We start from the raw sequence: 23333 nt of genomic DNA on the forward strand, positions 1-23333 counted from the left end.
ATATAAGTAATATATGTAAATATATGATATGATTTACTATATAATCATATATATGTACAGATATATGTATATATGAATATATTTTTTGGCTCTTTTTTTAAAGATTTATGCATATAAGAACTGGGGTACAGGCCAAAGGTGTGGGGGAGTGAGAGAATTCACCAGAGAAAGAGTGGGAACAGAAAAGGCAGGCAGACTGAAGTACACTGCTGAGGGAGCAGTGGGCAAGTCAGGAGAGGTCTGCTGTGCCATGTAGGCAGCTCCCTGGCAGGAGATTGAACTCATGCTGTGGTGGCTGTGGATAGTTTCATAGGCTGCATCTCAACCCCTTGCACCACCAGGTAGACCCTATTTTTGGGTCTTATATAACTTTTTTTTTTTCATTTTTTTTTAAAGATTTATTTATTTTTATACAAGAGCTCGGGTAAAGGCCAGAGGCACAGGAGGGTGAGAGGATTCACCAGAGACAGAGCTTGGAGCAGAACAGGCAGACAACAGAAATACACTGTTGAGGGGAGCAGTGGGCAAGACAGGAGAGGTCTGCGGTGCCATGTGGAATTCTCGCAGTTGGCCAGGATTGAACCCGCACTGCAGAGGCTGTGGACAGCTTCACAGCATGGTGCTCAACCCTCTGTGCCACCAGGGAGGGCTATTATGTAACTTTTTGATTACTAAACTGTAAATCTTTTAGACTAGACATTGTGCTTTATTGATCTTTGTCTCTTATGTTTAAGATAGATTTATTGAACTTAAAATAATTTAAATCTTTATATAAATAAAATTTTTAAATTTAAATTTTGAAATTTTAATAAAACCCTCAGTAACTTTTAGACCACTTTAATGCATTTAATAGGAGAAAACAAAAACCAGATCATTGTGACTGAAAAATACAGTATCATAAAAAGTTTGTTGTGAAATTTGCTAAATTTAAACAAAAAGTAATCTTTATGTATTTTAAATAACATTCATGGGATATGGAGCACTCCCCTACTAACTAGTATTTTGGATCTGTAAGGAGTTTTAGAATATTTTAGGTATTTTCAAAATTTCCTAGGATTCATGTTGCCTCTCCATTGTTGAAAGATGAGATAAAATACTTTTATCTAGAGAGCATATAAATGCCAGGCTGGGCATTTCTCTCCAGTTTTTTTTCTTAAGTTGTTCCCTTTTCTCAAGTTTTAGTAAAAAAGTAATTGTATTTGATCTAAGGAAAATGTTCTATGTAAGCTATATTTGGTACAATGCTGCTTTTTATCAGGAAAATTTCTAAAGAGAATTTACTCAAATAAATAAAATTTTATTACTGCAAGATTCATTTGTTATGGAAGAGTTTTGCAGATCAAGATTAATTAAAGGACAAGAGGAGTCGTTTAAGAACATGTAAATTGGAGAACGACTTTTATATTTTAAGGCTTTTATATTTATTTTATTTTTTTTTATTTATTTATTTATTTTTTAAATAGAGGCACGTTTTATTTATTTATTTGTTTGTTCGTTTGTTTATACATGCACTGGGTAGAGTCAGAAGTGCGGGAGGGTGAGAGAATTCACCAGAGCCAGAGCGGGGAGCAGAGCAGGCAGAAGGACCGAAGTACACTGCTGAGGGGAGCAGCGGGCGGCAGGAGAGGTCTGCGCGCCATGTGGGACCCTCCTCTGGTGGCCGGGGAGCAGCCGGGATCGAACCGGCGCCACAGAGGCTGCGGGCAGCTTCGCAACCCAGCGCTCAACCGCTGCGCCACCGGGAGCCCCAAGGCTTTTTATATTTTAAAATATTTTACATTTTAAGAGTTTTAATTATTGTTCAAATATGGGAACAGAAAATAATTGCAGTGATGATTCAGTTAGATATCTAAAATTCTGGATTTTTAAAAAAATCAGTGTTTATTTCAATTGGTGATAGATTTAAGGACTTTGACTTGAATATCATCCTGGATGTGTTTCTTCAGATTGTGTATTAGGAAATGACTTGAGACTGGGGATAAGGGACCAGGCTTGGCTCTTCCCTTAGTGGCTGTGTCACTAAGTCTAAATAAGTCTATTTCCCTCAACTGCATGTCTGAGTATCTACTTACTAATTCTGTTTTCTTCAGTATATACATGGAAATCATGTATATACATAATTCCTGATGTCCTTCTAACTTTATCAGTGAATAGATCATTCTTTTGTGTGCTCCCTAGAAGAACTTTCCAGGCTCCAAATGGGGGTTAACCCCCAACTATATGAACTCAGAAAGGCCAAGACTTTTACTGAGTCCAGTTTCGTGGCTAGTGATAGAAACCTGCCCCGGGATGGACACAGTTCTGCGTGGAAAGTCTTAACAAGCAGAGGTGTGAATGGTACCACCGCAGAGCGTAGACCCTGGCAGCTTGAAGCTAATCAGTGATCGAAGAGTCTTACTATCTGGAAATTAGGTGCAGAGGGTAGATATTAGTATGAGGCAACATTTCCCAAAGTCCTTGACATTGGGAATGTCTATGGTATGGTTTTTAAATTACTGAGATACATTGTTCTCCCCCACCCACACATAATTACTGATATGGGGTTTTGCTCATTTAAATTTAATTTTTTGCTACATTTTGGCCACCAGACCTGTAAGTGATGGGATTAGTATTTACCTACTACTAACCAGCTAGTTAGTAGCTCAAATTAGTAGAAGCTGATAAAACTGTCTGGGGCTCGTATACTTTTTGCTCTTTAGATACTTAACTTTGGAAATGGGCGTGGTGTGCGGTATACATAGGTGTGAGCTCTGCTGAACTTACATAATTTTGTAAACCAATGGGAAATCCATTAAGAATAATGAAATAAAATCTCTGGGCAATAGAGAAAGTTCAAAACAACTTTTCTTAAATCTAGCATTCTTGCTGCCACTCACAAATAAGCTTGTTTGCCTAATTTATCATCATAAAGATACACTAATATACAAATACTCGTAAATACAAATATCATTTTCTCTGACTAATAAACACAGTCACCTGCTTCTATAAACAGTTCTTCATTTTTCCTTCTGACCTTGGGCTGCCTCTCAGGCCATTTTATTCTTTCCATCCCTGTCTTTCAATTTTAGCTTCTCCTTAGGTGCTAATTAAAATGGCAGGTGTTAAATTGATCATTAGCACGTTTCAGCTCCAGCTCTGAGCACAGAATTCCCGCAAGCTGATTCTTTGTTCCCCCCAATATAATCCGTCTTTCTCTAGACACGCTCCCTGCTTCTTTTCCCTAGTTGTTCTTGCTGCTTGAAGAGAGCAGATAACCTAGCATGGCTGACCCAGCTGTTCCCCATATATTTCTTAGGCTCGTTCTCTCTGAGGAAATGCTACAACTAGATTTTTCTTTTCAGAATGAGCCAGCATCTTATTTAAATATTTCAAAAATAATGAAACAAATCTCTGTTAGACTCTATATACTCTTCTTTCAGATTTCATAGGATCTGAGTAGATAGTATACATATCGACACTTTTTTAAAAAAAGTTATTTTTTCATGGTAAAAACACATCCCTTTTAAGGGCCTAGTACAATATTTGTTAATTATTGGTACTATGCAGTACATCAGATCTCTAAAAACGTACTCATCTTGTATAACTAAAGGTTTATACTCAAGAGCAATCCTAATTTATTCCTCCCACACCACTCCTGGAACCAACATTCTACTTTCTGTTTATATAAATCTGATAGTTTTTGATATGTCATATAAGTGGAATCATGTGGCATTTGTCCAATTATGTCTGGTTTATCTTAGCATCATGCCCTCTGGTTCATCCAGGCTATTGCAAATGGCAAGTTTTCCTTCTCTTTTAAGACTGAATAACACTCCACTCCATGTGTACCATGTTTTAATTATCCATTCTACTGTTAAGGAGCGCTTGAGTTGTTTTCCCATCTTGGCTATTGTGAATCATGGTGCAGTGAACCTGGGAGTACAAATGCCTCTCTGAGATCCCAATTTCAGTTCTTTTGGGAGTTAGACAGTTAAGGTAGAGTCAGAGTTAGGACTTGTCTGGTTCCTGGAAGAGTTAGGTGAGTGAGAGCATGTTAAGTATATTCCACAGGATGGAGTCTTTGAGTGGTATTTCTGGACAAAGTAATTGTGATTATCTGCAGTAAGCGAGAACTTTAGGCAATCCTTTTGGAGAGGGAATCTCTGTATCAAAGCAGTTAGATTTGGGTAGCAAATTTCAGTGTTAATTAACAACTGTTTATTTTGCAAGCATTAATTGAGCATGTCTTCATGATGAGATAAAAGATAGGGGTCTTTTTCTTGAGTATTTTCTGTCTTTGAGCAAATGATGTGGGGAAATACCGCAGATGTGGAAAGAAGATACGGAGGAGACACAAAGAGAGAAATGGCATATTTGCAGTGATGCTGGACATGTGTGGAATGCTTGCTATTACATTGTGAAGTCAGTGTTCTTTTGTTCATACTTAGCAGAAGTGGAAATTGAGGTACAGGGAGTATATGAACCTTAATGAGTGCCGCACAGTTTACTAGAACTGTGATTAAACGAAGACTATTGTTCCCCAGGGCTGGGCTCTAGTGCCTGGTGGTGCCTCTGCAAGTCTTCATGATGAGATAGTCCAGTTTCCTAGATAATGTAGGAGACAGAGCAATCAGAAAGATAAAGCTGCAAAATAAAGACAAAAGAGAATTAGAGAACCTTCTTGGGTTTCAGTCTGTAAGCACTTCTATATGCATTAAATGGAGAGTTCCAGATGGGTGAGAAAGCACAGTAAGAAAACATAACCATGATGGAAAACTACATTTAATGGGACTTACATTGAATTTTAACCTAAAAGAAATGCAGACGCTTTCATGAATCTCAGTAGGAAAGAGCTTAGCTTTATTCATTTTGTGTCTTAGAAATAGACAGGGATGAACTTCAGGGAATAGAAATGACATCAGCTATATCAACTAGCAGATTCCTGAATTAAGATAATTTGGAGAGAGGAGGTTCTGAATTAAGTAGGGATAGTGGAGAGGAAGAAGTGAAGATGAAGAGAATGTGTTAAAGAATTAGACTTTATGGCTCAGACTATTAGTGATAAATGTAATCTGGAGTAGGTGATGATAGTCTAGGATGATTGAGTGGATGGTGGTGATATTGAGCCATTCATGCATTCAGTTATACAACAGATATTTATCAGGTGCACTCATGTGACAGACACTGTGAAAGTGTTGGGATACAACATTGAATAGCCCAGGTCTCATCTCTTTATTTGGGAGCTTACATCCTACAGAAGGGAATCAACAGAGAGTAAAGAAAACAACTCATCACTGATTACAGTGGCAAGTGCAACTGAGGAAATAAACAGGCTAATATGATAATAAAGTGGATACTCTTTTAGTTGGCATGAAGGGCGGGAGTGAAGAAAGCCTATTAGAGAGGGAATATTTGAACCTAAAACTGAGTGATGAGAAGAACGCAGCCGTGTCAAGAGTGAGTGGAAGAGGGATTGAGACAAACCAACAGTTAGAACAAATAACCTGAGATAGCACAGATGTCTTGGTCCAGAGATAGTGTTGAGCTGAAGGTGTTTAAATTGTAGAAGGGTTAGAGAAGTTGGGACGTGATAAAACTAGGGATATATACAGGGTCCAGATTATACTGTCTTGTAGCCAAAAGTAAGGAGTTTGGATTTCATTCCAGTGCCAATAAAAAAAGTCATGGATATTGTAATGATAGAATTTAAGGGGCTAGAGAGAGATGTCAGTTTTGGAGGAGAGATGAGATGCTCCCCCTGATAATGCTAAGTTTGATTAGTCAGATATTCAGAAAGAGATGCTTAACATAGAATGGGAATTGTGGGCCTGGGACCAGAGACAGTGGCCAGGCCCATGGTTTCAGACTTGGGAGTGACTGTAATACATGGCACCAGCACTGTGAATGAGAACCGGCCAGTAATGAGTCTGGAGGGACAAATGAATGGATAAACCAATTATGGTATTTTCATATAATGAAAACTACATAGCAATAAAGTAAATTGAACTATTGATTTCATAACAATATGCATGAATCTCAAAATGATTATGTGTTTGAGAAGTCACACACACAAGAAGAGTATTTATTATGTAATTCCAATAATAGAAATGCCAGCTAATCTATCATTTCAGAAAGAGTTCAGGGGTTAGTTAAGTATGAAGAGGACAAGGGGAAGGAAGGAAAGAGAAAAGGTCAGTACAGGGTATGAGAAAATGTTGGGGGGTATTGGATATGTTTGTTATTTGATTATGGTTCAGATTTCACAAGCCCGTACATATGTCAAAGCTTATCAAATTGTATACGTAAGTGCAGTTTGTATTATAATAATACAAAACTTCAATAACCTCATTTCTAAGGCATTCGAAATACAGAAAAAAACAGATGGCGCCAAAAAAATATGGTATGTAGACATATAACTAATATTTTCATAAAGAAAAAAATAGAGCAGAATGAACATTTATTTTGGAAAAAGAACTTCTGAATTATAAAACATGGAATGGTTTTAATCAAAAATTGTCACTATAAATAAAAATTAAACAGTATTGAGGGAAACATTTGCTGCAATATACAAAAGGGTGAATATAAAAGGATGTATTTATAATTTATTTTGTAAGATCTGGTTAACATGGATTTTTCTTCTTCTAGGTGTACAATTAATAGAATATGGATTTATATAATATATACCTGTGACAAATGTATGTACACATTTATAATCCTCTCATTCTCACAGTATCTTGCTGAGGCTCAAAAATCTAAGGCCAAACAAAAAATAAACGAACATTATACACCTAGTACATGGCTAAGCTGGCACGGAAAATCTTTGCTCTCCAGTGCCCCCCATAGAAAGGCACTGCCAAAGACAGGTCATTGCAATACAAATTCTTCTGGGAAAAAAAGATGATCATTTAGTGTTAGTATCCTCTCTTTGATCAGAGTAAAACTTTTTTTATTATTAAAGGAACACCTATTATATTCCTTTTATTATTAAGGAACACCTATTAATAATTTGAAATGGAAAGCTAGGAATGAATTGAATAGAATGTTCCATAAAAATGATCATTTAGTATTAGTATCCTCTCTTTGATCAGAGTAAAACTTTTTTTTACTGATTAAGGAACCCCTATTAATAATTTGAAATGGAAAGCTAGGAATGACTTGAATAGAATGTTCCATAACATGTTTGAACATGTTCCATGTTCTTTGTTCATGAAGAATCATGAAGAATCATGAACAAATATATAGATTAATAGGAAGACCAGAAAAATTGAAAAACAATTCAAAAATGGTAGTGATAGGACAACAAAATGTTTTTGTACATTTGACTATTCTAGAATTTATGAAAATAAGTGTTTAAATTGTAGATATTCTTCTGGAGGGTATCAGTACAGTTCGAAAGGATGGAAATATCAATTTTCTCCAAGTTAACCTAGTCCTCCAGTCTACTCAGATTTCTTTAGTCTGGCACAATCTTGTCATATCCAGTTCTACTTTATCTTTTGAAAAGAAATCTTGAAGAAAAAAATTTAAAACTGTAAGTTGGATGTATGATTTTTCATCCACTTCTTTCCTCCTTTCTTTCTGATATAAAATGGTTGTAGAATTTATGCCCTTTCTGAAAGTGATATTTTGCTGTGTTAAGCAAGAACTTATTTTATGACTTATTATAATAATAACATTATATATTATGGATAATAATTATAAGCAAGAATTTATTTTATTGGGCTGAGTATCATGGGAAATTTAAAGGCTCTGCCCTTGAAACAGTTACAAATTGTATTGAGGGGAAGTAGAATGTGTGTATGAAACATCCAGGGGAAAATTCATATACAAATAAAGCAATGCATAGCCTAGCTGCTACAATCCCCTGATGGGCCTTTTCCAATTATAAAATCTATTTCCTTATGCTGAATAGCACTTTTTTGTGTGAATCCATTTCTTTTAGGACATAAGAAAATCGAATCTTTCAAAATCTCTAGCTAAGCTTATGATTTTTACTCTTAAATGGTAATCTTGTTGCAGCTATAACAACAATGATGCTATCCAACATTTCAAAATAAATGATCTTTCTAGATCCATCTACCTTTTTAGTCTAGCCTTTCTTCTGCTGGAGATATCAAACCTGGTCTACTTTTTGCAAGTGAAATTGGAAACCTTTTGGGCCATATTACAGATACCCTCCAAACTCATTTATTTCAAAGTCCTACCTTCTGTTGCCCAAATGCCAAAGCCTACATTAGCACTTCTCTGCTCATATGAGATGAAAGTGATCACTTCTCTAAACATCAGTCATTTACTTACTTGTTCAAACAGTGTTTTATTAAATATGTCACACATATTAGAGATTAGCTGACATTATCAAGGCACTCTCCAATTGCTCAGAAAAGTAGAAATAAACAAAATTAGAAAGGGTCTTACATTGTTTGCTAAGGATTTAAGAGTTCTATCCTGTACAATATTTCACTAAGATTTTATTTTTTCATACAAACTATAGTGTCTTATATTGAAATAACTGCTTACTTTAGTCCTTGAATTTAAAACCCTTAAATAAGACAGAGACTATCTATTCATCATTATAGTCTCTAATTTACTTTCAAAGCAGGCCTAGGATTTATATTTTTTGAAATGGATTACTCGAGCATATATTGAAATATATTGAAACCAAACTCTCCTTTGAGAATCCCATTGCAGCTTAGGAGAGCTAGTGGGATCAACTAAGTAATGTAAGCAATTTAAACTTACGTATCCAAATGAATTTGTATGATTCTATGTGAATTTTGCTTTGTCAAACCAAGCAAGTCCAGGTAATATGATTGTTAAAGCTCTTTTAGCAATGGGAACTCACCCATGCCTCACATTTTAGGGTTTTCAACAATGATTAGTATTCTAAAATGAGCCTTTAATGTGATAGCATGCATTCACCTTAAAGTTATTATGAGTTTGCTTTTTATATTTCTTACCGAAGCATTTACAGAAAGGTCACACATTAAGTTTCATAATACTCTTTGCAAATGGGGAGGATATTTATGAATTCTTTTATAAAATACAATGTCAGTCTCACAGTAGCATTTGCTAGGGGAAGAATAGAAGGTTAATAATTTGCTTTGTGTTTGGAAAGGAAGGGGTAAAGAAGAGGCCATTGTAAGAAAGTGAAAATCACTGTCTTGCTATATCCCTGTGATACATGGTTTAAGTCTACAGAGTGAGTATAGAGAGATGATCTCCAGCCCTAATGGAAAGAAGAACACTGGAGAAGAAAATGACTGACAAGCATTTAGTGTTCCTGTCTGCACAGGAGAGATACTTAAGCTGGGTCCACCATTCCCAAATCACTTTGAATATCAGCTTGTTATGCTGGCTCATTGTTACAGAGGAATCCCTTAACTAAATACTTGTGCTTGGGAGCGGATAAAGATGAATTCTTCTGGTGAACCAATGATCCAGTCCAGCTATTAAACATCCTGGTCTGTGATTTTCTTGAGATATAGGAGTTTGGCTTCAGATTACTTCCTCTGGGTGTATCTGCATTATTCAAGATGAACTGTTCTTTAAAGGATGTAAAAATAAAAGCAGTCACAGGGATAATAATTCTACACCTTTTTTCTATAACCAATTACTGTGTTCAACATAAGTAAGTTCAAGTTTTAAATAAATGCTGCACCTGAAGCCAATTAGAAGAGAGACAACATTATTTTTGTGCTGTTTGATTCCAATTTTTAAAAACCACAAAGGGGTTATTTAAATGGCAATAAATACATTGCAAAGTTTTTTTTTTCCCTGAACTACAAAGCAAACTGTTGTTCTAAAAGTTAGACTAGCAAAACAATTGGGATGGTGGCAAAGTAGCTGGGAAAATAAGGGTTGTTAAGAGCAGAATATCTAAAACAATATTATGCCTTTATCTAATTAATATCTGCTTTTCTATTGCCAGTTAGGATTGACTAACACAAGAACATAATAATTCTATCAGTCAGACTTTCAAAATAAAGTTAAATTAATGGCAGGTGATCCATGATATTTATATACATCTGTGCATTTTTCAAATCCTGAACAAGTCAATAGTACGATGACATTAAATATTTTAAAAAGTAACATCAGTGTGGTGAGATATTAAAACAATGCTGTTCTTGAAAACTGAGAGTAAAAGTGGAGTTAATATCCTAGTATCTGTGTGAATTCGGATGAGATGATGAGGACATGCTTTGTGCTGAGCTTGAATAAACCGATCAAACCTTTGAAATGGACTATATTTGCCTGCCAGGAAATTGTGAGAAGTTCCAAACCTGGTAGTGAGTGAGCAGAGCCAGGCTCAGACCCTGGAGATCTATCACTAAGCAGGAGTAGTGCAAGGGTCTCAGATGACAAGGCAACTGAAGAAAAGCCAGTAGGAGTTTATGAGATGTGAAACAACTCACAACTCATGTGATGAGGCAAATATTGGTCTAGAGACCAGATCTTTCTTGCAGGACTGATGGATCATGTCCAATAGTAACTGTGCCCATTTGCTTAAAATATAGTTGCAAATTTGAGCAATGACTACTCTCATTAGTTTTCTGTTGTTGTCTTTTTTTTTTTAAATGTAAATCTCTGCTAACTTCTTTTTTTTAAAAAAAGATTTATCCATTTATACAAGAACTGGGGTATAGGTCAGAGGCATGGGAGGGTGAGAGAGTTCACCAGAGACAGAGCGAGGAACAGAACATGTAGACGGACCTGCTGTAGGGAGCAGCAGGTGAGGCAGGAGAGGCCTGCTACTCCATGTGGATTTCTCCCTGGCCAGCTGGGAATCGAACCCGCACTGCAGAGGCTGCCGACAGCCTCACAGCGCAGCGCTCAACCCACTGCGCCACTGGAGAGACCCCTGTTGTTGTCATCATTTTAAAGACATATTAAACAGTACTATGTCACTTACGGTAGGAGTTGTCCTATTAGATGCCATTTTAAAAAACTTTGCTTACCTAGTTAGGACACCAAGGTAAGGACTATGTCCAGGTCAGACTCAGTCAACAATTGTGACTCTTTCACTATACCTTCAGGGAGTTCTTTTTACCTTAGTTTCTATAAGGTATATATTTAAAAAAAAATTAAAGGAACACAATCTATATTATATAAGATATATTTGCTTATATTTACATATCATAATCCCCAAGAACTCTGAGCTTTTTTCAGATGATTTTATAATACCCAGAGGTGACTACAATGTGACTAGGTACCTCTGGCTGGAAAGCTGGCATAAGAGCCAGACCCTGGGAGGTCAGTGAGAGTCTGGGCATTTTATATTTCAGACTTCTATCTACCCAATGCTGATGGCGCAGTGATGAATAATTCCATCTCCAGGCCACTCCTATTTCTGATCCCTAAGGATACTTAAACAAATCATCATAATACTGCAAACAACTAGAGGTCCCACTATGTGCCTCCTGTGAGAATAGGTCCCCCTGGAAGTAGAGTGTTTCATTTTTTAACTCTGATGGTTGTAAACTTGGTTTTATCAACAAGAGGACCCACCCAAAAAATAAAACCTTCTTTGTGTTCCTATCAATCCCAGATGTGATTATTACAAAAGCTCTTTCCTTTAAGGTCACAGTAGCTGTCTGATTAGAGATACTGATTATATTTTCTACCTTGGGCAAGGTTTCGATGTTTCACAGTTTTATGTCTACTTTGTGCCTTTTCCCCATTCTGCTCCCTAAAAGGGTGCTCTTGCTGTGCTTAGAGCTACTAATGAGATATTGATAATGTAATTAATTAGGAAGCATATAAATTTAATTGCATTTTAACTAGTAATCAATGACAAAGCCCACTTGGTATATGTATCTTACTCTGAATATGTTTATATGTATATATCTATCTATATAAACATATTCAGAGTAAGATATATAGATAGATATATGCAGAGCTTTAGGCTAATAATAGAATTTTTTCTGTCCCTAAAATGTATCAAAATATACTTAAGATTGAAATAAAGTCATTTATTGAGTTTATTACTAGGTAACAGTATCTGCTTATCAAGCAATGTGCTCTGAAATCTTACTAGAGACTCAAGCATACTATCACAGGTTGACAATTGCAGACATGATATGGTTAAATTAGCAGCTCTAGAAAATGGAACATGGTATTTTTTATGCACAGTCTTCTTACATCCTTTCCTTTGCCAGATTCAACTTTTCCATTTTTTTTTTTTTTTTGGCAAAACTTATCTTGTTTTTCAGTGTTTTCTTTACTCAGGAGTGGCCATTGATAGAAATATAAATTGAACTATTTTCTCTGATCCCCCTTTTTTCCCCTTCATTCTTACTTTGAATCAACTCATCTGGCTTTCATGCTGCTTTTACTCTGGGGATTCACCCAAACTTTGTGTCCTCAAGCAGAGATCAATATCCAAGATACTCACTGACCATTTAAAAGTAATTCATGCTAAATCCCACTCATTCTGGGGTCCCAATTCCTGGCAACCTGTGGTTCTGTGGCCTGGAAAACATCTTCAAATAAGTCTCAAGAGCAAGCTGTCAATAAAAAAAGTAAACCAAATAGTGAGAAGTGTAAATGGAGGTAGAAATTCATTTATCTTGTCAATGCACATAACTTGCTACTTTTTTTTAATATCTCCTAGATTCCCTTGCTTCTCATCCTTAAAAAATTTATTTTCCTGTTTAATGAATCTTCATAAAAATAAATATTAGCATTTTAAAATTTAGAAAAAAACATCATTAGTGGCAGTAAAGCTCTTTCTAATTGTGTTTAACAGCCCCCCTTAGACCTTAGCTCCTGCCCTGTGCTGAATGAGGAGTGAAGGAGGTAGTTACAGGAATTATGTGGTCAAGGTGAAACCATTCTGCTCAGTTTCCTATCTTATGAATTTTCAGGCAGAGTTCATCAGACAATACCAGCTCAAGTACCATATATTCATATGTTTTGATGTGATGTGTATCCAAACAATGGAAAACAGAGCTGTGGAATGACATTATGATCTCTAAATCAAGGACTATCAGGCTGTCCTTGGGCATACTTTATATTATTACTTGCTTTCCTGCCAACAGTATTGTCATTTGAATATCTATTTAGTGGTTATAGTTTTCCAAAGAAATGTTCAGTATCAGAGCTACTTGAAATTGATTATGATGATTAACTCATGTTTCATCCAAAACACCATATTAGTTGAAATTTATATAGCAATAAACTATACAGTGGCATTTCCATGGAAATATTATTATAGATTTAAAACAATGATACTTCCTCACACTAAATAAACTAATTGGCGCTGGTAATACTTTAGAACTGTCACTGTTTGTCAGTGGCTGAATAGTTTAATCACAGTTCTGGAAATTTTATTAGTTTTTCTTTTGGCAATAAAATGTAGGTTTTTTTCATCCTATGTACTATATTAATGGCTTATCTCAAGAACATAATTGCTGGTTTAGGAAAACCAAGAAACATTAAGAATGTTGTAATGTCAATCAACAGAATGCTTCTTCCAGAGAGAGCGGTACAAGAGACAATAATCTAAGAAATAATGAGAATCAGGCTGCTGTTTCAGAGTTAGTTGTTAAGCTCCATTCTTAGGAATGTGATCATCCATTTCTAGAATAGACTAAAGCCTCTATAAATACATGACTGAAAATATTGGGTGTCCCAATTTTTAATCAGGATGATAAGGGAGACTATATTAGGGAAACAAATTGGATTGTGATGTCAACTTGTTAGGGGAAATCTAGTTGCTATCATGACAGAATTCAGGGAAAGGCTTTGTGAACAGAAAAGGGGTGAACAATGCAGGTATAAAGTGACCCTGGCTAAAGCGACAGCTGGTCCCTGCACATGATAGGACCTTTTTAAGAAGTTAATCATTCAGGCCTTCTTTAGCATATAGCTGTTAACATTCAAGGCATACCACTAAATCCTCTTCCTCTCATTCTACTTCTACTGTTATTTTTCATATAGTCTGGAAAAACTCTAAACTGCCAAGGCAAAATTTTTTTTTATTCAATTACTCATCCACTTATATATTCACACAGCCAAATCTTTCTGTAGCCTTTTCTGGATTGCAAGGGATGAGACTTTTCTGGATTCTTACATCTCCATTTACCAGAATCTCTCTTCCCAAGTTTTTGCTGTGGAATCTACTGATGAGACAAATTCTCATCAGATTTGAAAAGAGAGCGAAAGAGAAGGTGTTTTTCTTCAACAGAAGTTGCCAAGAGCCTTGAGCACAGAAGTTCATAGAAAGTTCCAAATGGGCTAGTAAGGATTATCCACTTTGATGCTGCAGGGATCGACATTGGTCACAATACTTCATTGACTGTTGCTCCATTACCTCTCCCAATGGTATGAAGGCTTCACATTTTTTTTTAAAGATTTATTTATTTATTTATACAAGCACTGGAAGCACAGGAGGGTGAGAGAATTCACCAGAGCCAGAGCGGGGAGCAGAGCAGGCAGAAGGACCGAGGTACACTGCTGAGGGGAGCAGCGGGCGGCAGGAGAGGTCTGCGCACCATGTGGGACCCTCCTCCTGTGGCTGGGGAGCAGCTGGGGATTGAACCGGTGCTGCAGAGGCTGCGGGCAGTTTCACAACCCAGCGCTCAACCGCTGCGCCACCGGGGAGGCCCAGGCTTCAGATTTTTATAGCATCACTCTTTCTTGCTGGCATTCTTAGAGCATCTTCCGTTTTCTCTCCCAAATTCTGAAATAAGTATGGTTGAAATTTTTTGGTCATGTATCATTTATTTTTATTATGAATGAAGAAATTGTATTAGTCTAGGTAAAAATTGCTTATAAGTAGGATGATATTTTCCCCTGATGTACTCTCACTTTAAGAATTGCTAGAAATACAAAGTTGTATGTCAAAGGGAAGCTGATAAAAGCCCCTTCTTTCCTCCCTCCCTCTCTTTGTGTCTTTCTTCACTCTTTACCTCATTTCTTTGTGACTTTTATAAACACCATTGATTCAAAATTTATCCACGAGACTAGGGCAAGTAAGGAAATATGGAACATAAAATAGTTTTATTTTACCTTGACCCACATGTGCATGCCTATTCCAAAAGTGAGAGAATTCCCTTGAGTATGCTATTTATATAATTCTCTGCAGAGACATTTTTAATATTCTAGGAAATAGCTTAACATACTTTCATAAGAGTTAAGAACTCTCATCAAGTATAAACTTGTTTTTATGATTTCAAGCTGTCAGATTTTTTTTTTCCCACCATGTTCCAGTGTATGTCTGTCCAGTGTGGGAGTTTTATCATTGTTTGTTGTCAAAGTTCAGTTTGTCTTTTTTCAGGGAATAATGGCAATATAATCAGGCATTGTTATTACGCAAGACTCATTTTGAACATTTAGAGATACATGGATAGGATTAATGGTGATCATTTAGGGAAAAAGGTTGAAATAGACACAATCAGAAGAGAATACGATAGAGTGTGCAGATGGGTGGAAATTCTACAGGAGAAAATGTCCCATTAGCAGCTATGAAACTGAAGTAATTTCTTTTTAAAACAGCTGCATGCTATTCTTTCTGGAATATGGTGCATGTTTGAAAGGACCTGTAGAGAAAAGCAGTTGAGGATATCTATCATTTTGTAAGTCTATAGTATGATGAAATGATTATTTGTAAAAAATAGATTTTGGATTTTTCTTTTGTTCAGAGAAGCCCTTAGCCTGCATTCTCTGCTTACGTGGTTCTTGTATTTCTTGATTCTCTCACTAAAATTGAAATAATCTCTGCCATCAAAGCCCTTTTCTCACCTGAGCATAAAAATTACACTATGAGTGTGACCTTGCTAAGGTGGTTGAGTAAATTATAATGAGAATGCAGTTTAGGACAAGTCTTGCTCATAAAAAAAATCCACTTTAACTTTTAAATTCTACACTCTTTGAAAATGCTCACTCAAATGTTAGGCTACTCAAAGTGTGTCCTGGGGTGAAGCAGACATTTCCCAGCTGTCTTTCCTATGTCTCCTCCATACCAATCATTTGCAATGTATGTGAATGGCACCATTCATTACGGGGGTCTCCATTATGGTTTCTCTTCAGATGCCTGAACTCAACACTGTCACTCTTGGGCTTCGTGTCCAGATGGCCTATACTCCAGTTAATGCAACTGTTGCTCTGTGTTTTAAACAACCATGTTTGTAATTTCCAATGTTGATCAGTCTAAGGAGGAAAATTGTAACTGATAGGAGCTTGTGTATCACATTTTGCTTTGCATTATACATTTTAATGATTTGCATCATGGTGCATTTCTTGGCTGAGTGCAGAGAATTTTTGAAAAAGTACATTCCCAGTGCTGTGGGCATCATTTAAAACATGAAGTGATTGTCCTACAATTTGATTTCAGAAGGGCTCATCTCATTTCTGTTAGGTTTGTTGACCGATGTGGGTTTGCATAGCCAGTAGTAAATCTAAAGTAAAAAAAACAATTTTTCCAAGCAAATCCTCAATGATAAAACTAATCTAGAAAAAATAGTGTGTTGAGGGATCTTAGTTGCTTTCATTGATGAAAAATCATTATTATCTGGAGTCCTGGATTGTTCTTTCTCAGGCTGAGAATGGCCAGGTGGAGGTCTAAGGTGTGAAAATGTCCTACTGGGAGTGGGCATGACCAATTAATTCTTCAAAATAACATGTGTGCAAGGTGCAAATAGTCAAGCTTTTTGTTTTGCATTTCTTTGGACTGCTGATCAATTTTTATTTTGGTTAAAATGGGCTAGTTATGGATAATTCTCTGTTACAGAAATACAACAGCTATCTGTATTGTAGCAGTCCCACTGAATCTAGTTAAGGTTCAGAAGAATCAGTCCTATACTTTCATTTTTTTCTGTAGCAGATTTTATATCTCGATGATTTTTTCAGGATTGCCATGGTTTTGAATCATCTAATCTGCTGTAGTTCCCTTTGATTTTTCAGTATCAGTGCAGAAAAGATCAATTTCCCCTCTTTGAGGGCTCATGTTCCCTGGAGGTCACCTTCAAATACCTTCAGCTTTCACTTTAATTGTAGCCTTTTTGCCTTCATTGCTGGATTGTTTTTTACCTTTGTGACTATTTATCATCTCTCAAATTATTGCAGAATTTGTGCCTAGCTTTTCATATTGTCTGTTTTCCAAGAGGAGTATGTCTATATTCTCAGTGGGAAGTACAATGCAGTAGCTTGTTTTCAACAGAATTCAGATTTAAAATAATGAGCAAATACAAGTGTTGCAGCCTTATACTCAAGTTGTAGACACCTTCGGGGAGGTGATTTCATCCCTTTAATGAAACAGGTTTGGATGCATTATGAACTTAGTATTATGTTGGTGCTGAGCAGCTAAGCTGTCTGAAGCACTAACTCTGCTATCAAGAGTAATGGTGAAGGGAGAGGGCCAAGTGAGCAGAACTGCATGGAATTTACTGTTCTGCAGTGTGACCTGAGTGTCCTACTCTTTCCTTTTTCAAGGGGGTGGGCGGTGGTGGTGGAGACAGTAACACTATAACTAAATCATGTTGACAACATGAATGTCTGTAGTCACCTAGATGGATAATCACTTTAATAACTAATTTTTCTCTGTTATGTTTTATAGATTATGCATAATTTTTTTCATTTAATAAATTCATTCTCTCTTTTTAATTAAACTAACATAAATTAAGGAACTTTACCCAATCTAAGGCTCAGTGACCCATATATAATCTATTTGCTTTTAGTGACTGAGGAATGTGGAAACCTCGCTTTTAAAAATGACATTCTGTTTATAAAGTTCATCTGCTCAAACAAGTGTTTTTCAAATCTCTAATGACTAGTGGGAAGCGGCAAGAAATGTTAATTGCAAATGTCATTGAAGAAAAGATGAGATGGGTGAGAAATGTAAAGTATCAAGAAAATGAGAATCAAATGGCATTTATTGCTTATGATGTAAGGATGATTGAAGTCACTTCCTTTTTTAAAAATAGTAGTAACAATGAAGCAATGTCTACATTAGATCCTTTTCTGATAATAGGTTTGATAGGTAGTTAAAAACGAATGAAAAAATAGGTGAAAATCTAAGTAGAACTTTATTTAAAGACAGTTTTGCCAATATCGACTCCTATTTCATACACACACACACACATATGTGTGTGTGTGTGTGTGTATATATATATATATATATATATATAAAATTGAAGACTTAGATGGCATCCATTTTTGAGTGAAAAAAATGGCTTATGTGTCTAATGTGATCCCATTTAAATGAAACTCTGGAAATTACATGTGTGCACAGTTTTTAAAATTATATTCTTACATGTGATGAAAATACACATATCATATTAGTATATAAAGAGATATGTAGAGAGTGACTCTCCAAAATATAAGTGAATATTTTGTGTGTTGGGATTTGAAAACTTTTACTTCCTGTTATGGTTTTGTTTTCCTGGAATTTTAAAAAATTCATCTGAAAAATGCAACACTAGGCACCACACACTGTATTATTCTTTTCATAAATTAAAGCAAATGTCGAGTTACTTTTCCATTCATTAATATATATCATTTTTAATAACTGAAATTTCAACATAGTTATATATAGATGAAAAGATTGAGCAATAAAAAAATTCAACTCAAAGAGATTCAGTATAGTCTAGGGACACTTGGCAAATATTTGAGAGATGTAAATTTGTTGTATTTATTAGTCCAATCCCATATTTTACTGAGCCCCTAAGAAATCAGACTAAGTCCTGTAGCATCATGATAAGCTCCTTCACCAAGAATAATTAACCTATTTGTTTAGGATGGGGATTTCTTCTCTGGCTAAAATATATTTCTATGTGATTGCAGGTACATTGTTGTTTATTTTTAGTTTTGCACATTCATTGGGAATGGGAGGTAGATGTCCTTCATAAATTTTATGAAGCAATTTGTAGGGTTTATTTAAATGATACAAAGACCAGGAGAAAGTTTGATTTGCGTTGTTACAACAGGGCAGATATCAAAATTTAAAAAAAAAAAAACAACAACAACACAAGAAACATATCTGAATGTGAATTGTGCTCTGGAATTATTTCCCCAGGGAAGACATTTAGCCCTTGGTGCTGACTATATGCAAAGCAGATGCTTTCTTTATGAAGCAAACCCTCTGAGAAATCCCTTAAAATAAAATGTTTGGAATTGCATTCTTTGGCAAAGTCTGTCAGTCAGTCTGTCTCTCTATCATCTATCATCAGGTAACTAAGTAATATGACATTTTTAAGGAATTAAAATGTGTATCTAGAAATCACATATAAAATTCAAGTTTTTTTTTTTAAGTTCTGGAATTGCCTTAACTGTTTTGGGCTTATATGTTTCTTTTATTAAATGTTAGTGCATGAATGTGAAAATAAAAACACAGGATGCTAAATTGTGAAAAGAATTTGAGCTCAGAGTCTAGGAATTCAGCTATTTAGTATGTGTTCTACTCTGAATATTTTTCACAAAACTTTTCCTATAGTGAATAGCTTTCAATCCTCTAAAGCCATCAATCATTGAGGCTCATGAGGGAGGACCAAGGTTTTGATTCGAGAAAGTCCTGGTCCTCTAAGGACCTTAATGTTTAATTTGATTATTATTTTAAAATAAATTACATTGTTTATGTATAAAATAAACATACATGCAGATTATATGGATGATAGTAATGCTCTAGGAGCTCATAAATATGCACATACAAACATAGGCGTAGTTTATCTATAGAGACCTAGTGGACTGATAAAACAGTTTCTTGGAAGTGAAATAATTTAAGCTCATTTCCAGGTTCTAGTACTATATAGAAATGCACCCTTTTCTCCTACTGAGTGGCAATCATATGTATAAAGTTTAGTCTGAGTAATCAGGACTCATAAGATTTTAATCAGGAAAAATTTCTTTTTCCCCCATCGACCATTAAAACTCACTAAGGGAGACACCCTCTCCACTTGTTTAAAATTTTGGAGTGATGGCAAACTTCTGGGGCCCCTTGAAACATCAGAGTCCTCTGGTCACTTCAGTTGTCAAAAAAAGGGGGAGGGAAATAAAGACTAATTCAATTTAGTAATTAAAATATATAGTCCAGAGCCTCCCCGGTGGCACAGCGGGTTGTGCACTGCGCTGTGAAGCTGTCCGCAGCCTCTGCATCATGGGTTCCATTCCCAGCTGGCCAGGGAGATTCCCACATGGCAAGACAGACCTCTCCTGTTGTGCCCGCTGCTCCCCTCAGCAGTGTCTTCGGTCTATCTGCCTGTTCTGCTCCCCACCTTCTCTGGTGAATTCTCACCCCCCACACCTCTGACTTGTACCCCAGTTCTTGTATAAATAAATAAACCTTAAAAAAATAAAAAATAATATATATAGTCCAGAGTGAGAATTCAAACTCTGAACTTTATTGCAAGTTCAAGTTTTCCCCCACCCTGGGCTAGGGCTCACTCCTGGTTGAACTCTGCTAGCAGGTCTTCTTGGACCTGATAAACTTCTCCACTAAACCCTGCCCCAGTCATTGCCTTCCACCTCTGTCCAGCCATTGGTGTCCTCTGACTCCTTCATGGTTGAAGCCTGACTAAGATGAATTTTACTTAACTGAAACCCAAGAATCTGGCAATGTGTGTCTTTGGCCATGGCTGATGTTGAAACTGAAACTTGTCCTTGGTGGGATCCTTCCTATGTTTCTCATGGGTGTTTCTGATGACAGCACACTTGATATGGGGGGGTGCCCTTGCTTTGGCTCACACTGGCAGACCCTTATTCTTCAGGCTGTCTCTCACTTGCTGAGGTCTGCTTGCCCTGCATAGAAAGCCCTCCTGGAGATTTATTTCCTTTTTCTTTGCTTTGCTTTTCATTTCTTTTATATCTTTTTTACATCATTTTTCATTTTTGCACAATGTTTGCATTTTCATCTTGGTTACAGTCCCCATACAATTCCCACCCCCCTTGTTTTGATCCTACTCCCTTCTCCCCACCCCTATAGTGTGTCTCTGGTTTATAGTTGCTTGTTGATCTTGATTTTTACTTTATTATAATTAGTCTTTTTCCTGGTCTCTTATTTAATTTCCTAAATCCTGCTATGAGTGAGATCATCCGGTGTTTTTCTTTTTCTTTCTGGCTTATTTTACTGAGCATGATCCCTTCTGTGGTGGTTTGAGGGAGGTGTACATTGGTAATAACCCATGAAGGGATAAACCCTCTGCTCCCAAAATACAAACAACATTGTCAACCAACATTACCTTAATTCAATTGAAAAAAAAAAAAGAGATCATCCCTTTTTCCCTATTCTCCCCTTTTCATTTTTATTTTTCATTCAAGTGACATTGGTGTACAACATATGACTCAGAGGCATAGGATCATACCTCAGATGCATGTCAGCACACTCCACCCTTCACCCTCATCTTTTTTATAGCTTAATAGCAGTCTATTGTGTATATACCACATTTTCTTAATCTACTCCTCTGTCATTGGGCACTTAGATTGATTCCATAGCTTGCCTACAGTAACTTGTGCTGCTATGAACATAGTAATGCTTATATCCCTTTGATTTATGATTTTGTATTCTTTGGTCAGGCATCTAACAGTGGAATTGCTGGGTTATACAGTGCATCTATTTTTAATAATTTGAGGCACTTACATGCAGTTTTTCCACAGGGGCCAGTCTGCATTCCCACCAGCAGTTGTAGAAGGTTTTTTTCATTTACATTCTCACCAACATTTATTGTTGTGCCAGTTATTGTCTGAAGATTCATCTAAAACTGTCAGAAAGCTCTGTATTTTAATGTCTGTTATAAATATATTTAATGTATTTGTATACATATGTGTATGTGTTAGTACATGCAGGCATTTGTGTGTTCTCTATTACACACACACACACACACACACAGAGGTGTGTTTGTGTTCTCTATAACACAGGCATTTGTGGAGGTTTTCTCAATATAATCCCTGGTATTTCCTACAGTGGCTCTCAGCCTCCCCAGGTAATAGACACCAAAGCAGATAAACACATTGAAAAGTGAAGCGTTACTCTGAGGCTCTGTCAGCCACTTGAAGGACAAAGAAGATTAGCTAGGATGGAGTGGAAGATATGATCTATCAAGTACCATAAACTCAGTGATGGGTGAGTATAGGCATCTTCCAGTTAACAGATGGCAATTAGAACTCCATCTTACAAATAACAGACCATACCTAGAGCTACTAAGAAAACGTGTGCAAAATCTCTTTTATGTCATTATATTGATCCAACAGTTAGGGCCTCTGTTTCTTGTATATCCTTGTACCCACTTGAAGGGCATCTGTACTCTCAAATGGCTCCCTCACCAGAGCTTTCCATAAAAGAGTCTGACTCTAAGAAAAGAGCTGAAACAGACAGCTGTATATGTTAATCAGGAATAATATTGTTCTCTAAAATACAGACTGTTTTTAGTGAAACTGTACTGTAGGGATAGCTTAGTTCATCTCCACAGAAAAATGTTTTGTTTTTCTTCAAAATCCAGTAAAAAGGGAATCTGAATTGTGCATCTTGTGGCTGTGCAGATGAATATCAGCAAATTCCAAGACATTTAGTCATGAAAAATCAGTACAATTGTAGGGAAAATGCTTCTAAGCTGAGATCTACTCAGAAACTGAGCACAATTCAGGGTCAAATAATTCTCTTGAATAAACAAAACAGTGATTTTAAAAAAAGAAAGAAATTTCAGTTTCTATGTGTCAAAGAAAGTGGTCAATTTGTTAGCTCTGTTACTAAAAACATTGCTGTCCATGAGTTTAAAATAAAGATATTTTTCATGTGTTGAGTGCTTCAAAAAACATTGTATTGATTATAAATGCCACTGTTCCTTAAATTGCTTATACATATACATCTGTTGACTAATGTTAACACTTTAATGTTGGGTATGAATCAATCTTTAAGGATTTCATGCTATAGTACACCTTTTTTTTAAAAAAATATGCATACAAGAACTGGGGTACAGGCCAGAGGTGTAGGGGGTGAAAGGATTCACCCGACACAGAGTAGGGAACAACAGGCAGACGGACTAAAAGCACTACTGAGGGGGGCAGTGAGCAAGTCAGGAGAGGTCTGCTGTGCCTTGTAGGTTGCTCGCTGGCCGGCCGGGGGATCGAACTCATGCTTCAGAGGCTGCGGACAGCTTCATAGGTTGCGTCTTAACCCCTTATGCCACCAGGGAGGCCCTATAGTATACTTTTTATTGAGAAGGCTATTAATGGTTCATATGGCAATGATACAGCACATTTCCAGGCTGTTTTCTTATTGTCTTTAGGTTTAAGAGAAAACTTACGGTGTCATCCTAACTAAACTAGTTTGATTATCTGGGGACTTGCTTGGGAACTAACAGGATTTTTCCATGCTATGGTTGACTGCAAATTAAAAAGCACTTCTGTTTATATATCCTAAAAGGATC

The 23333-nt window shown here is 36.3% G+C and overlaps 1 long non-coding RNA gene across 2 annotated transcripts in view; it reads right to left on the reverse strand.

Moving 5' to 3' along the window:
- Positions 1-6675: 6675 nt before the first annotated feature.
- Positions 6676-23333, reverse strand: part of LOC119259605 (uncharacterized) — a 95921-nt gene continuing 79263 nt past the window's right edge. Inside the window, exons 4-5 of one of the 2 annotated variants that reach the window (XR_008554340.1) lie at positions 12375-12482; positions 6676-6731 (exon numbers count right to left, since the gene is read on the reverse strand). This is a non-coding gene — a long non-coding RNA (uncharacterized LOC119259605). The remainder of the gene's footprint in view (positions 6732-12374; positions 12483-23333) is intronic. The other variant, XR_008554343.1, reaches the window with a different exon arrangement.

Source organism: Talpa occidentalis, unplaced genomic scaffold (assembly GCF_014898055.3).
Source record: "Talpa occidentalis isolate TD23 unplaced genomic scaffold, MPIMG_talOcc4v2.1 talOcc4.5, whole genome shotgun sequence".
NCBI lineage: Eukaryota > Metazoa > Chordata > Mammalia > Eulipotyphla > Talpidae > Talpa > Talpa occidentalis.